Raw genomic sequence first — 13,921 nt, 5'->3', positions numbered from 1 at the left:
TACATCTGAAGTACCTGATCATTTACCCAGATTTTTTATTTCTAGCATCTCCTCATTCTGTGTTTTCTTTATTGTTTCTCTTTCATCTTTCAAGCCTTGAACTGTTTGTGTTGTTTCCTTCACTTATTTGTTTTTTCTTGACTCTCTTTAGATTCTTTAAGAGATTTGCTTGTTTATTGAAATTTTGGTTTGTTTTTTCTTCTATTTCTTCAAGGGATTTTCTCATTTCTTCTTTGAGGATCTCTATCATCTTCATAAAATAATTTTTAAGGTCTGTTTCTTCTGCTTCATCTGCGTTGTGCTTTTTGCGTCTTGCTGGTATGGAGTCTCTAGATTCTTGTGGTGTCATATTGGTCTGTCTATTGCTGAGTGTGTTCTTATACTGTCATCTTCCCATCCCTTCCTCGAATGGGTTCAGGTGGGTTCTCTCTGTTTCCACTGGTCTCCTGGTGGTGTATGTAGGCCAAGATTTCAGGGTCTGCAACTCTAGATGGTCTGCCTTCTTCTTGTATTCTCCATACTCAAGCAGATCTGGGCGGAGGGGGAACCAAGGGTGGGGTGTGGCAGGACTCACGACCTTCCTGTCTAGATGGGTCCACTCGATTTGAGGATCAGGCACAGGAAGATTGAGGGAGGAGGTGATGGGCGGGAGTTGGGGCCTGAGGAGGGCCCACACTCACATGAAGCCAAGGGAGGTGGGTGTGGGGGGAGCCAAGAGTCATTTAAATATATTTTAAAACTATAAAGAGAAAAAAGTAAAATACATGTCAAACTAATAATATCAAATTCTATTTTAGGTCTTTAATTTATCTTATTATGTATTGTAAGACAAATATCAAGTATTACCTAGATGTATACATGCAGGCTACTCAGGTGATAGACACAGGCATAGCTCTATGAGTTTGAGGATACCCTGATCTACATAATCAGTTCCAGGGCAGGCAGGCAGAGTTATATAGTGAGGTCCTATCTCAAAAACCAAACAAATATAAAAGAACTCAAAGCAAGAACGTGATTCAGTCTGTTTTCACGCTACATAAACATTCCTACTTTTTCATAGTTCTTCATTCTTTCCTCATGATATAATGCCATATTTTTTTGAAATAATGTTCTACTTCCTTGCTACATATCTGTTGATTTTTCTGTGTTCCACTAACTGAATACTATCATATTTATAGAAGGCATTTATTTATACTAGTGTTGATAACTAGTGCAATTGGCACTTCCTACATAGTCTTTCAGTTTTCTTTAGGTATATTTGCTCTTAGTCTTTTGTACCAGGTTGTGAGTTATATATTCCTCCAAAAAGCATTAGCGTTTTTCTTCTAAAAATTATTTTCCATTATTTTTGGACTTGTTTCAGCTTCAGAGATAGTAGAGTAGTAAGAATTAAAAGTTCCAGGTGCTTCCTCTCCATATCATCACAGCCTTTCACTCGTCACACCTTGTAGCACAGTGGTATTTTTCCTGTCATCTCTAAAATTTTGCATGCCATTTACATATTGTGAGAACAGCTATCCTATTCATGGTACTGATTAATAAAATCTACAGGGTTGCATATATTCTCATTTATATAGGTATTATTTTGACCCTCTCAGTAGTTAAATATTTCTCTTTAATGGTTTTAAAAATCTATTGTTAAAACTGTTAGAATTTATTTTATGAAATGGAGTGCCTCTCTGTTTTATAAGTATATATTTAGGACTGCAGAGTACTCTTTCAGAGATATCTTAGGAAGTAGGCTGTTAAAAGGTCATCACCCACTCTTATTCCTTAATATGTGGAATGGTTTCACCTGCTATCCCCATACATGGTAAAATCTTGTGTTACAATATTGTCATTATGCCCTGACTGGAAACTTATCATATTTGAGTCCAGGTGTTGGTGGAGAAAAAGACAGAAACAAATTTTCAGTCATTACTTTGTGTAATGTAAATAATCCATAAACCAGTGTTCCAGAGGCATACTTGTGTATATCAGAAATCTTGGGAAGTTTATTTGCTCTTCAGATAATATACTTGGAGCTTCAATCATTTAGTCAGGACCAGTTTCCACCACAGGGGAAGCTTCATTTATATCTAGGATTCCTCTGAACTTGAAGTAATTGGAGATTATGATGAAATTATCTTTTGTGAACTTTTCTTTCAGGTTGTTGTTGAAAACTTTCACATGGAAATACTGGTTCACAGTAGCCACTGTAGCATGAAACATGTTCTTCATTCCATGTTCTGATGACTCAAATGGGTCTGTTGCAATGAGCACCACCACTGTCATGGGGTCCTTTAGGATTCTCTGGTAATGCTCTGGTTTGGGGTCTGTGTGTTTTGGTTCTAGGATGGACAAACACAGGGATATAAACTTGTAAGTTTAGCAGCAAATGCAAATTAAACTTCACGTAAGATAAATCACAATCTCTATGTTAGTCCTAACAATTTTTATGCATTTGCAGAACTAGGAATAAACTAAAGAGGAATTCTTTCATTGGCCAAAAGCCTAATGAATTAAAGCAAAGGGCTTCAGCCACAGATGTTTGAACACTCACTGAGAATCTCAGTAATCTTTCTAACATAAAAGATGTTTAGCGTGAACACAGCACATGCTGTTGAGAGCAATTTTATGAAGTATTTAAGTGAAATCATCATTAATTCAAATATATCCTTTATTTTTATGGCAGAACAATGTAAAATGTGGAAATTAGATACTGTTGAAAATCAAGAATGGTAATAGTAACCAGAAAGGTGACATAGGACTTTAGTTGCCACTGGACTACCTACAGTTATTCTGAGGGTACAAATTACAGTACATTTCCTCAGGAGATACCAATCTGTTACAGTTAAATGATCAAAAACAACCTGACCTGGCCCATAGCCAACTCTTTTAAATAGGTTCAAGCAGAGTTAGTTACTTTGATTGGACACATGTCCTTAAACATGGATAGAGAGTTTTCTTCAACAACAGTGATATGGAAAATCAGAGAGTTATTGATAGGCATCTAATTTCTTTTCTGCATAGTGTTCTGAGCTCACTGGATTTCAACAGAGTATTCCAATGAAAAGAAGATTGTGTACCTGTTAGACAGAACATGCACAACAATGAAAATCTATGAACTTCATATATTTGTGTATAAGGAGATAGCATTGTTGCACAGACTCAAGGGGGTGCAAATAACCTGATCTATCATGTCACACACAGTCATTACCTATGAATGACTAGAGTTCACTTGGATCTGATTTTTTTCATAGGTGTAGACAATTACTATAACATAAAAATCAAAAAGCAATATACTTAGTTGTAGTGATGGGTAAATAAGTAAAGAAGTAGCAATGGCTAAATTTAAATTAACAAAAATTTATAATATATGCATAAAATAAATTACTGGGCTATCTTGAAGACCACAAAATGATCCTTAATGCACACATTTGAGGGATATTCATTGAAAGTGGATTATATGCATTTAACCTAGGGACTTGGAAAGACAATCCTGACATGTTAAATTGGAAAAACAATTAAAAAAGAAATAAATATTGTAGGCCTAGGTAATCTATGGGGCATTGGGTAGTATTTATCCATGGCATACAAATGGACTTTGGCTGCCCATCCCACAATGAGGGATGCTCTCTCAGCCTGGACTCTTGGGGGAGGGCCTAGGCCTGCCCTGGATGAAATGACAGACTCTGGAGATCCTCCATGGAGGGCCTCACCTTCCCTGAGGTTCAGAGTGGAGATTGGGTTGGGGACTGGGGGGCATGATGGGGAGGGAAGAGGAGGATGGGAGGGAGAGGGAGCTGGGATTTACATGTGAAGCAAGTTTGTTTCTAACTTACATAAAAAAAGGAAGAAAAAAGAAATAACTACTATAAGAAGTTACACTAGAAAAAACTTCATATAATTATACAAATAATTGAAAATACAAAACAAAACCTTTAAATTATCTGAATGGTAAGGTTTTGATGAGTAAAATTGCTTGTATTTTTGCTTAACTGCCTGATTATATTTTCTTTCTTTTTTTAAAATCTTTTCCTTTATTTTTTTTGGTTTCATGAACATATTTTTTTCAACTCTTTACACATTACTTTTCAGTTCCCTTTCCTTCCCTTCCTACCCCAGCTCCCCAACCGCTTACCCCACTCCTTTTCTCCTCTACTCCCCAAGGAGGGTAAAAGCTTCCATAAGGTATTTCCAGAGTCTGTCATATCATCCTGGGCAGGGCCTAGGTCCTCTATCATGTATCCAGGATGAGAGAGCATCCCTCTATGTGGAATGGGCTTCCAGAGACTATTTGTATGCCAGGAATAAATAGTGCTCTACTCTCCAAGGTCCCATCGATTGCCACAGCCTCTTCTCTGGCATCTAGGTTGTGGGGAGGAGGTGTCTGGATCAGTCCCATGTTGGCCTCTCAGTTATCAGTCTGAGGTCCATGTGTTCCCCTTGTTTAGATCAGCTGTCTCTGTGGGTTTCACCAGCCTGCAACTGGGTTCCAGTAGTTCAATTTGGTTTTTAGCTGTGGATGTCTGCCTCTGCTTCTGTCAGCTACTGGATGAGGGTCCTAGGGTGACACATAAGGTAGTCATCAATCTCATTACCATGGGGGGCATTTAAGGTAGCCTTAATGTCAGTTGGTGTCATTCTTGTAGATCTGTAAAGATCTCACTAGTGCCAGATATCTCCTCCAACTTATAATGGCTCCCTCTATTGTTGTATCTTTTATCCTTCTTTCCTCTTTTCCTACCCTGGCTCAACCTTCCTGCTCCCCTTGAGTCTTCCTCTCCCCTCCTCTTTTCCCCCTCTCTTTCTTCCATCTCCTTCTTGTTCCCCCAATCCCTACCCTTGCCCCCTCACCCCCCACCCCTTCCCAATCCAATTAGGAGAGCCATCAGGGAAATGCAAATCAAAACAACTCTGAGATACCATCTCACTCCCATAAGAATGGCTAAAATCAAAATCACTAATAACAGTTTATGCTGGAGAGAATGTGGAGAAAAGGGAACACTCCTTCACTGGTGGGAATGCCAACTTGTGCAGCCACTTTGGAGATCGGAATGGAGATTCCTCAAGAAAATGGGAATCCGTCTACCCCACGATCCAGCAATTCCACTCTTAGGCATATGCCCAAAAGATGTACCCTCATACAATAAGGACAGCTGCTCAGCTATGTTCATAGCAGCATTATTTGTAATAGCCAGAACCTGGAAACAACCTAGATGCCCCTCAACTGAAGACCCTCAGAGAGAGATGCATTGTAACCTGGAGAAGGGTTATGGGATGAGTTATATTTTCTTAAGTAAGAAAAAGATGGAGGGGTTAAGAAGAATGGGAGGATACATAGAGTAAAGGGAATGTCCAGATAATGGATGCTATTAATTGTATCTACTTCTGTCATATCCAACTTCTCTATGTGTTTCTACCTAATTAAATCTCAGTGGTAAGTGGGGAACATGTTCAGAACTTCAAGATATGATTGTGATATTTGGATTGAGGAAATTAAAGGGGGCAGATAACTTGTACCTTAGCCAAAGAAGTGATAGATGGAGCCAGATGAGACCTGGAGGACTGGGAACTGGCACTGGCTGTGCCTTCTTCAGGACAGGAAGGATGATCTGGCCCCTCAGGCCCCTTGGTCTTCTTCACTCCAGTCTTTTCTTTATTCACACTTTTTATTTTCTGAAAGTTTATCCATTTGCCTGTTAATAAGTCTCAGTATCAAGCGAGCAGGGTGTGTCTTCATTATCAGATATTAGATTTATTATGCAATAATATGTTGGGAACTTGAAGAAGTGGCATCCACCTTTTGGCCAGGTCTAGAGTATGATTGCAAATATTCATAAAATGTATGCATAAGTAGTTTCATTAAATAAGAGAAGAGGGAAGGGTTATATGCATAATTTTACTAACATTACCGCTAAGGTAGGGCACAATTGATTTTGAATTTGAATTTGAAAACTAGTTCTTATGTAAACATGGAACTTCACTTGTAATCCTATTAGCTGGCTAATTCTTTTCTTAGTTGGCTTATGAAACAGTGTATTTCCATATCAATTTGCATGCACCCATATACAAAATCAAGTCATTCACAATTCCAACACAGATTGAGGCAGATATCTTCTGTCCCCCAACCCCTTACTATTAGCAGGTGGTAGTTGCTAAGGGAAGGAAAGTTATTATTCCTGAAATTGTCTCCACAGGTGGGAACCCCACACACTCCTTCACACCTGGGCAGCAGTAATTGAATTGGATTTAATGGATTATTGTATACACACACACACACACACACACACACACATACACACACACACATACACACACACATGCACGCACAGAGAGAGAGAGAGAGAGAGAGAGAGAGAGAGAGAGAGAGAGAGAGAGAGAGAGAGAGAGAAGACATGAAGTTAGGAGGGGGATGTGTCGGGAAGATATAGGAGAGGTATAGTGAGTCAGGAAGTGATTGTTTTTAATTTTTTATTTACTTTTTATTTTAATTTTAAATAGCTTGTTTTACATGTGAATCCGAGTTCCCTCTCCCTCCCCTCCTCCCATACCCTCCCCCCACCCTCCCCCCCCATCCTCTCACCCTATTGCCAATTCCTTCAGCATAGGAGATATCTACAGTCTGTCATTTCACTCAGGGTAGGGTCCAGGCACTTCCCTAAGAGTCCAGGCAGAGAGAGCATCCCTCTTTGTGTTATGGACACACGATGTCTGTTAGTATTCGAGGGATAAGAGGGAATCATCGGTTAAAAGACAGATAAGGCACCATTGTGACCTCTAGTGATCTAAAGGGATGACAACAATTGGCAAGCTAAGCAATAGTGTATAGACCACCTCGAATGACCATTCCTGATAGTGAACTTGATGTCTATAACCATCCTGGAGCCTTCATCCAGTGACTGATGGAAGCAGAGGCAAACACCCACAGTTAAATACTGAACAGAACCCAAGGAACCCAGCAACAGAGAGAGAGGAGCGATGAGCAAATTGGCAAAGAATGGGCTGGCAAAACCAGCAGAGACAGCTGATCTGAACAGGGGAGAGCTCTTGAACCCTAGACCAACAGCTGGGAGGCCAGCATGGGATCTATCCAGACCCCCTGAATGTGAGAGTCAGTGAAGAGGCCTGGGCTACCTATGGGGTCCTGAGCAGTGGATCAGGAAGTGATTTTTAAGATATTTCATTGTACACCTGCATGAATTACTTAAAAATTAAAAAAAAAACTAACTAAAAACACACCCCTCAAAGTAAAAGTTCAGTTTTTCTAATCATCAGAGAAAGTTAAATAGAAGCTATTATGATATATCATTTCACCCCGTTTAGGATATTTATCACTACACATATAAGAAATGAAGAGCTTATTTTCCATCCCAAACTTTCACTCAGGGTAGGGTCCAGGCACTTCCCTAAGAGTCCAGGCAGAGAAAGCATCCCTCTTTGTGTTATGGACACACGATGTCTGTTTGTATGACAGGGATAAACACTGATCCACTGCTCAGGGCCCCATAGGTTGCCCAGGCCTCCTCACTGACTCTCACGTCATGAGTATTTATTATGTATCAGAGGTCTTGCCTTTTTCACAATTTAACGACTTGTAAAGATCACTACGAGTACACAGAGCTGAAGACCTCTAGGCTTTTAGTCATTAATTGAACTCATCTCTAACCTGATAATTTTAAGATTTAGAAATCATTTCTTGTGTTTGGAATTAGATTCTTTTATGCTGCTCAAAATAATAGATGTCAACAAAGTTAGGTTTCATTCCTGCAGCAACTTTTTGTATGTTCATTAAAATTATTTTACAAAATCTTCCTATTGGTCTTCCATTTAGCTTTTGCTTGCAGCTTGCAAATGAGGCCAAAACAAATTAACTGAACTGTGTAAACATTTTTAAATTGATGGAATATGGGATTGGAATTAAAGTGTAGGGGTTTTGACTGAATATTCTATGATATTGTTCACTTGTGAATTTTACTTTTTAGTAGCACCTGAGAATCGTAATAAACAGTTATGTGTATAGACAAGTAGGGGTATAAAGATAAGCAATGATTAGAATCTTTTTTGTTTTCATAGAAGTGGCAGCTGATAACATGCTCTGAAAGAGCAGAAAAGAACACAAAAGTAGCTGAATTTACTTTAATTCACTGGCACTTTTCACCCTCCCCCAGTGTGTGTAATCAAAAGTCAACCTACTGAACTTGATTGGACTCCTTTGTTGCTAGCACCCTCATAGTGGAAGGGGATTACTTGCATCATACTTAATGTTGTACTCCATATCATTTATCACAGTTTAGATTTATAGCTCAAAACACTATAAAAGTCATGGAGTGAAATCACTTTTATGTATTACAAGGTTGAGGCCAGGGAAGGTCTGTAGCTCACATTATGCTGGAGTCAGCTAATGACAAACTTTGAATTCTAACCTAGGACTGGAATACAGTCTAAGCCAACAAATTATGTACTGTAGACACAAGAAGTAATTGTACGATTTAGAGAAAGTCTCTGACATGGCCTGGGGAAGGGACTCCTACAAAGACTTAATCTAACATAGCATCTTTGACATCTTGGCCTGTGTTCCCATGATCCTAATTAGGAATAATTAAAGGAAGCAAAGGGAAACAATGAGGGCCTCCCCAAAGTTGCCTACTGTGTAACTCCTGCACTGGTGATCTCTGAAGAGAAAATGCTGATAATTACTGAAGTTGAGGCCCTGGGTTATTAATTGGGCATAGGCTTCCTCCTGGGAAACATTCCCCTTGCTCTGGCTTCTGGCTTTCCCAGCTCAATTAAGCAACTCGTTTGTTTTCTCATTAGGAAACTTGTTAGTATTTCACTCTGTTCCCCTGAGTTGCTCTTAAGAAAAGTTTTGTAGGAGGATTTCTAAAGCTGTTTAAGGTCTACCTCTCCTGCTTCCCTGTGAGACATATGCTCCAGCAGGATGTGTTGCATCCATAGTCAGCAGTGGGGTCAAAGTTCCTTGTCTTGAAAACAGGACATGGAAATAAATGATCGGTGTGACTAAAGATAGGGATAGTCAAGGCAACTTCCTGAGATCTGCTGAAGAAGAGGAAGTGTTGAACGGTTGCTTTAAAACCTTGCTTAGTTAACATTTCCAGGCTCATTGTGAGGCTGGTACATTGTGGTTTCTTCTCTCCATGTCTAGAATTTCTATAGTCCATGAACATTGGTGGCGTTTTTTTGTTGTCCACCAAACCCTTACTTTAATGGTAGTTCACTGAGGCAAGACAGGTCATGACACGTGGATAAATTCACTTGTCATTTATCAAATAGACACCTAAAGCTCCAGTTACTTACCTAAACTGGACACCGAGTGTACTGGAAGCACTTTTGACTAAGATTAGATGAAAGGCTATTTATAGGTCCATTTTAGGCACATTTAGACCTTTCATCAGGAATTTAACCAGAATCTATATATTTATAGCCATCAAGCCTTCAGTGACTGGAGCAATATCATTTATACAATGTTCACTAAAGTGACTGTATTCATCAGAACACAGAGCCTCAGGAAGACCCCAGAATTATTATAAAATTAGAGAGAAAATGATGACCCATCTGTCTTACATAATGATGAAACTAAGCATCCCAGAAAACACTCATTTCTCTTCTTTCAAATAGAAAGATGAACAAATCATGTATGCAGAAACACATCTAAAAATATAAATACAAGGTGAAACACACAGAAATAGAAAATAGGAACTGGAGGTTAACAACTCTGACCTTCCTTATGCCCACCTGGTCTCTGTACCATTTTCTTCTCTGAGATGACTTGCTTCAGCTCTCTCACTTTCCCGACGGCAGAACTGATGACCAAGGAGGGGATATGAAATTCAAAAATAGCCACAGCTCCTTAGACACACAGAAATTGGCAGGGGCAGACCACTGTGTGAGTCTTGAATACTCTTTGTAAAATCAATTTTATATCTGGACAATAATTTTTTAAATTTCTGTATCATACCAGTAAATGATCACTGGTTTTTTTGTTTTGTTTTTCCAATATGTGTTTTTATTTAAATTAGAAACATGCTTGCTTCGCAAGTCAATCCCAGCTCCCTTTCCCATACCTCCTCCTTTGCCCTGCCCCCAGCCCTCCCCCCAGCCCCTCACCCAATCCCCACACCATTCCCCAGGGATGGTGAGGCCCTTCTTGGGAGGATCTCCAAAGTCTGTCATTTCATCCAGGGCAGGACCTAGGCCCTCCCCCATGTGTCCAGGCTAAAAGAACATCCCTCCATGATGACCACTGTTTTTTATTTTATTTATTTATTTATTTGTGGTGTATGTGTGCACATACATACATATGTGTATGTGTGCACATGTGGAAGTGCATGCTATTTGTGCATGTACATTTGAGTACATGTGGAAATCAAAGAACAACTTATAGAAGTTAGTTCTCTCCTTCTACCATAAGGGTCTTAGAGATAGGATTCGGGTTTTCAGGCTCACTATCAGATGCTGGTACGCACCGACCCACCTCTTTAGAGCATTCTCCAGTTTTACATTTCTTTACACATTCTTTCTAAAAGACCATGCCAGTCATTTAAAGCACATAAAGAAACAGTTCTAAATTTCCTACAGATATACATACATTTATCTAACTTGGATGAATTTGGTAACTCCTGCTGCTCTATTGCAACATTCTTGGCCTCATTCTGTCTCTGCAAAATACCTGCTGGTTGTAGATGACTTTTCAAATTCTTTCCACCTTAAGAAAATTTGGTTATGTGGTTGCAGCACTGCTTTGAATGTCAGACCATGAGTGTGCTAGGCAAGTGCTCTACCTTTGAGATCACTTCCAAGACTAACCCTGTCTGAAGAAAGAAGGACCTGATGTAGGTCCAGTCAGACAGGCAATTTCTGAATATGACAAAGGGAGGTAAATATGTCCACATGTATCCAGATTTTGCCTCCTTTTAGTTATAAAATTCTGGGCAAAAACATGAACCTCTGAAATATTTTTCCTTACCCTAAAAACATATCAATGAACACAAACTCCCAGAAAGATTAAAAGAAATGAAATATACAAAGTGGCTGATGGAAGTTTGAGCACTGAAAAGGGTTTCTAGGTGGTAAAAAATCCCCCTTTGTCCAAATGCAGGGCAGATAGTGTTTAAAGATGGCATTTTAACATCATTTCCCATGGTTCAATCATTATCTTTCATAGTTTTTACCTATAATGTCTTTGAATTTTTCACTTGTCTTTCTCTGTTTTGAAATTCGGACATTAGGTAAGTTGAGAGAATTCTTGGGCTAAAGTATTTTATACATGTAAAACACATGGAATGTATATATCCATATGAGAAAGATGCTACTTGTAATATTTTACATATAAATTCCATAAAGGGGAATTTTCATATATATCATATTTTTCTTATAAAGAACAGTCAAATTAGTAGTAATTCAAGTCCATCATTTCCTTTGGACCAGGGTGTTTAGTGAGAACTTGGGCATCCTTGTCATTATTCTTACCTATGTAAAATAGGCACCATAACTGTTTTCTCCTTACTTGTTGTCTTACTAATTATAGTTATCTCAACTTGTCTTATTGGGAAGTAGTTGTGAAGAGAACAGAACACTACCAGAGTAGCACAAACTTTGGTAATACCCAAAAGAAGTGCTGACCATCTCTTAGAGCAAATTAATTCATCACTGGGGTCTATACTCCATGATGTGCATGAAGAACTTGCAGTCTTAGTATAGAGTCTTTAGCAGTCACCCCACAACTCAGGGGATATTCACTAATCATTGATTGCTAGAGCAGGACACAATGTCATCACACTAATGTGAGTTTTTAAAGTGAGGACAACTGTACATTAGATAACATACCTATATTATTTTAATAGTCAAGTTAATACACAGAAGGCAATATGAATGTTTCTCCCACTTCTAAACCTAATTTCTCCCTTTCTGTGTTTTGACACATACTGTACTCATAGAAAAAATATGATAGTGTTTTCTACAACTCTCCAGTATTTTCTTTAGCAAAAACAAACTAATGTAAGTATTTCTATTCATACTGGAAATTTTTTATATATCATTTCATTAAGGGCATTCAGATTTTTATAATAAGCTTCTTGGTATCTCCTGATTTGTGTTATTTAACCAGCTCCTATTATAGAAAGGCTTCTGGACTTTTACAATTATAAATAAGACTAAAAGGAAATACATCTATATGTGTATTTATGTATACACACACACACACACACACAGAGTGTATTCCTAGAAATGCGATAACCTGGTTTTAATGAAGATAAGTATGAAGTTTACATAAGTATTGCTAATGTTTCGTTTGAAGCATGTTTTTTTATATGTCAATACATAAATGCTTGAAAATACCTGTCAATTTGCCAGTTTCCAAATCAAGTATGTTTGTAAACTTCTTGATCTTTTTTCCCAGCTGGGACAAAGAGAGAAGGAGAAGAGGAGATCATGGGGGAGCAAGAAGTTTGGGTTGGGGGAAGAATAGGGTAGAACACGATGAGAAATACCATAATAGAGGGAGCCATGATAGGTGTGAAGAGAAATCTGGCACCAGTGAGATCTCTAGCAATCTACAAGGATGACACCAACTGGCAAACTGAGCACTGGTGGAGAGACTACATTAAATGCCCATCCCTGATAATGAGTTTGACACTACCTTATATGCCATCCTAAAGCCTTCATCCAGTGAATGATGAAAGTAGAGGCCACAGCTAAACACTAAACTGAACCCCTGGAACCCAGTGACAAAGAGGGAGGAATGGTGAGCAAATGGATAAAGAATGGGCTGGTGAAACCAGCAGAGACAGCTAACCTGAACAAGGGGGAGCTCTTGGACCCCAGACTGACAGCTGGGAGGCCAGCATGGGACTGATACAGACCCCCTGATTGTGGGTGTCAGCGAAGAGGCCTGGACAATCTATGGGGCCCTGAGCAGTAGATCAGTATTTATCCCTGGCATACAAATGGACTTTGTGTGTCCATACCACAGAGAGGGATACTCTCTCAGCCTGGACTCTTCGGGGAGGGCCTGGCCCCTGCCCTGAACAAAATGACAGACTCTGGATATCCCCTACATGGAAGGGAGTGGATATAGGGTGGGAGGCTGAGGGGGGGATGGTGGAGGTGTGCAGGAGGACAGGAGGAAGCTGGGATTGACATGTGAAGCAAGCTTTTATCTAAAAAAATATAAAAAATATAATGAAAAACAATTCAAGGTCTTTGTCAAAGTAAAAAATAATGAGGGAAATACCACAATATATCTCTAGGTTGAACACTCCATATTTTTAGTGTTGAGTTGATATCTTCTCACATGTTTACATATCCTTTATTGTTTTATTTTTCTATCTTTCTACTTTCTATTTAGAGATATGTCTCACACTACAAATTAAATTTCTTGAGGAAATAAATATTGTTCTCTGTACCATCTCTATCCTAGTACAAAATATGGAAAGCAGAAAGCGCTCCATAAATATTTGATGAATGAGTACTTCTTGTCACAATGGTTTAACTACCTATTATACCACTTTGAACTTTGGTTCACAATTTTTCCTTAGGAAATAATATCATGAACAAATATGCTGATAAAAAGGATATCTAGATTAAAAATTAAATTCACTATAACATTATTTTACACAACTATTCATCTCTTCTTTTGACATCATTTCCCATAGCATTAGTACTTATTGTCTCTTACTGGAGCATGAATTTACTGATGAAGGTGTCAGTCTTGGGTGCAGGATGAAGAGAAGTTATCTGAGAAACATAACTTGTGTGTTTCACTTCTCCCTGCCAACCCCTTGCTCCAGAGGGACTTTTACTGAGAGCTCATCACACTCACAGCTCCAGGGAACACCCCATAAGGAGCTTCTGGGAAAGTGGCTCTTCTACGAGTTTTGAATATAAGTAGACAGATATGGAAATTGCTCTGAGGAGGATG

General features: G+C 38.9%; 1 pseudogene; it reads right to left on the bottom strand.

Moving 5' to 3' along the window:
* The window catches only part of LOC101841640, a 30,335-nt pseudogene that overhangs the window by 15,454 nt on the left and 960 nt on the right, over positions 1 to 13,921 (bottom strand).

The sequence above is a fragment of the Mesocricetus auratus genome, unplaced genomic scaffold (genome assembly GCF_017639785.1).
Source record: "Mesocricetus auratus isolate SY011 unplaced genomic scaffold, BCM_Maur_2.0 Super-Scaffold_100676, whole genome shotgun sequence".
Classification (NCBI taxonomy): Eukaryota; Metazoa; Chordata; class Mammalia; order Rodentia; family Cricetidae; genus Mesocricetus; species Mesocricetus auratus.
The sequence above is the reverse complement of the archived record's forward strand: the minus strand, read 5'-3'. Positions and strand labels throughout refer to the sequence as shown.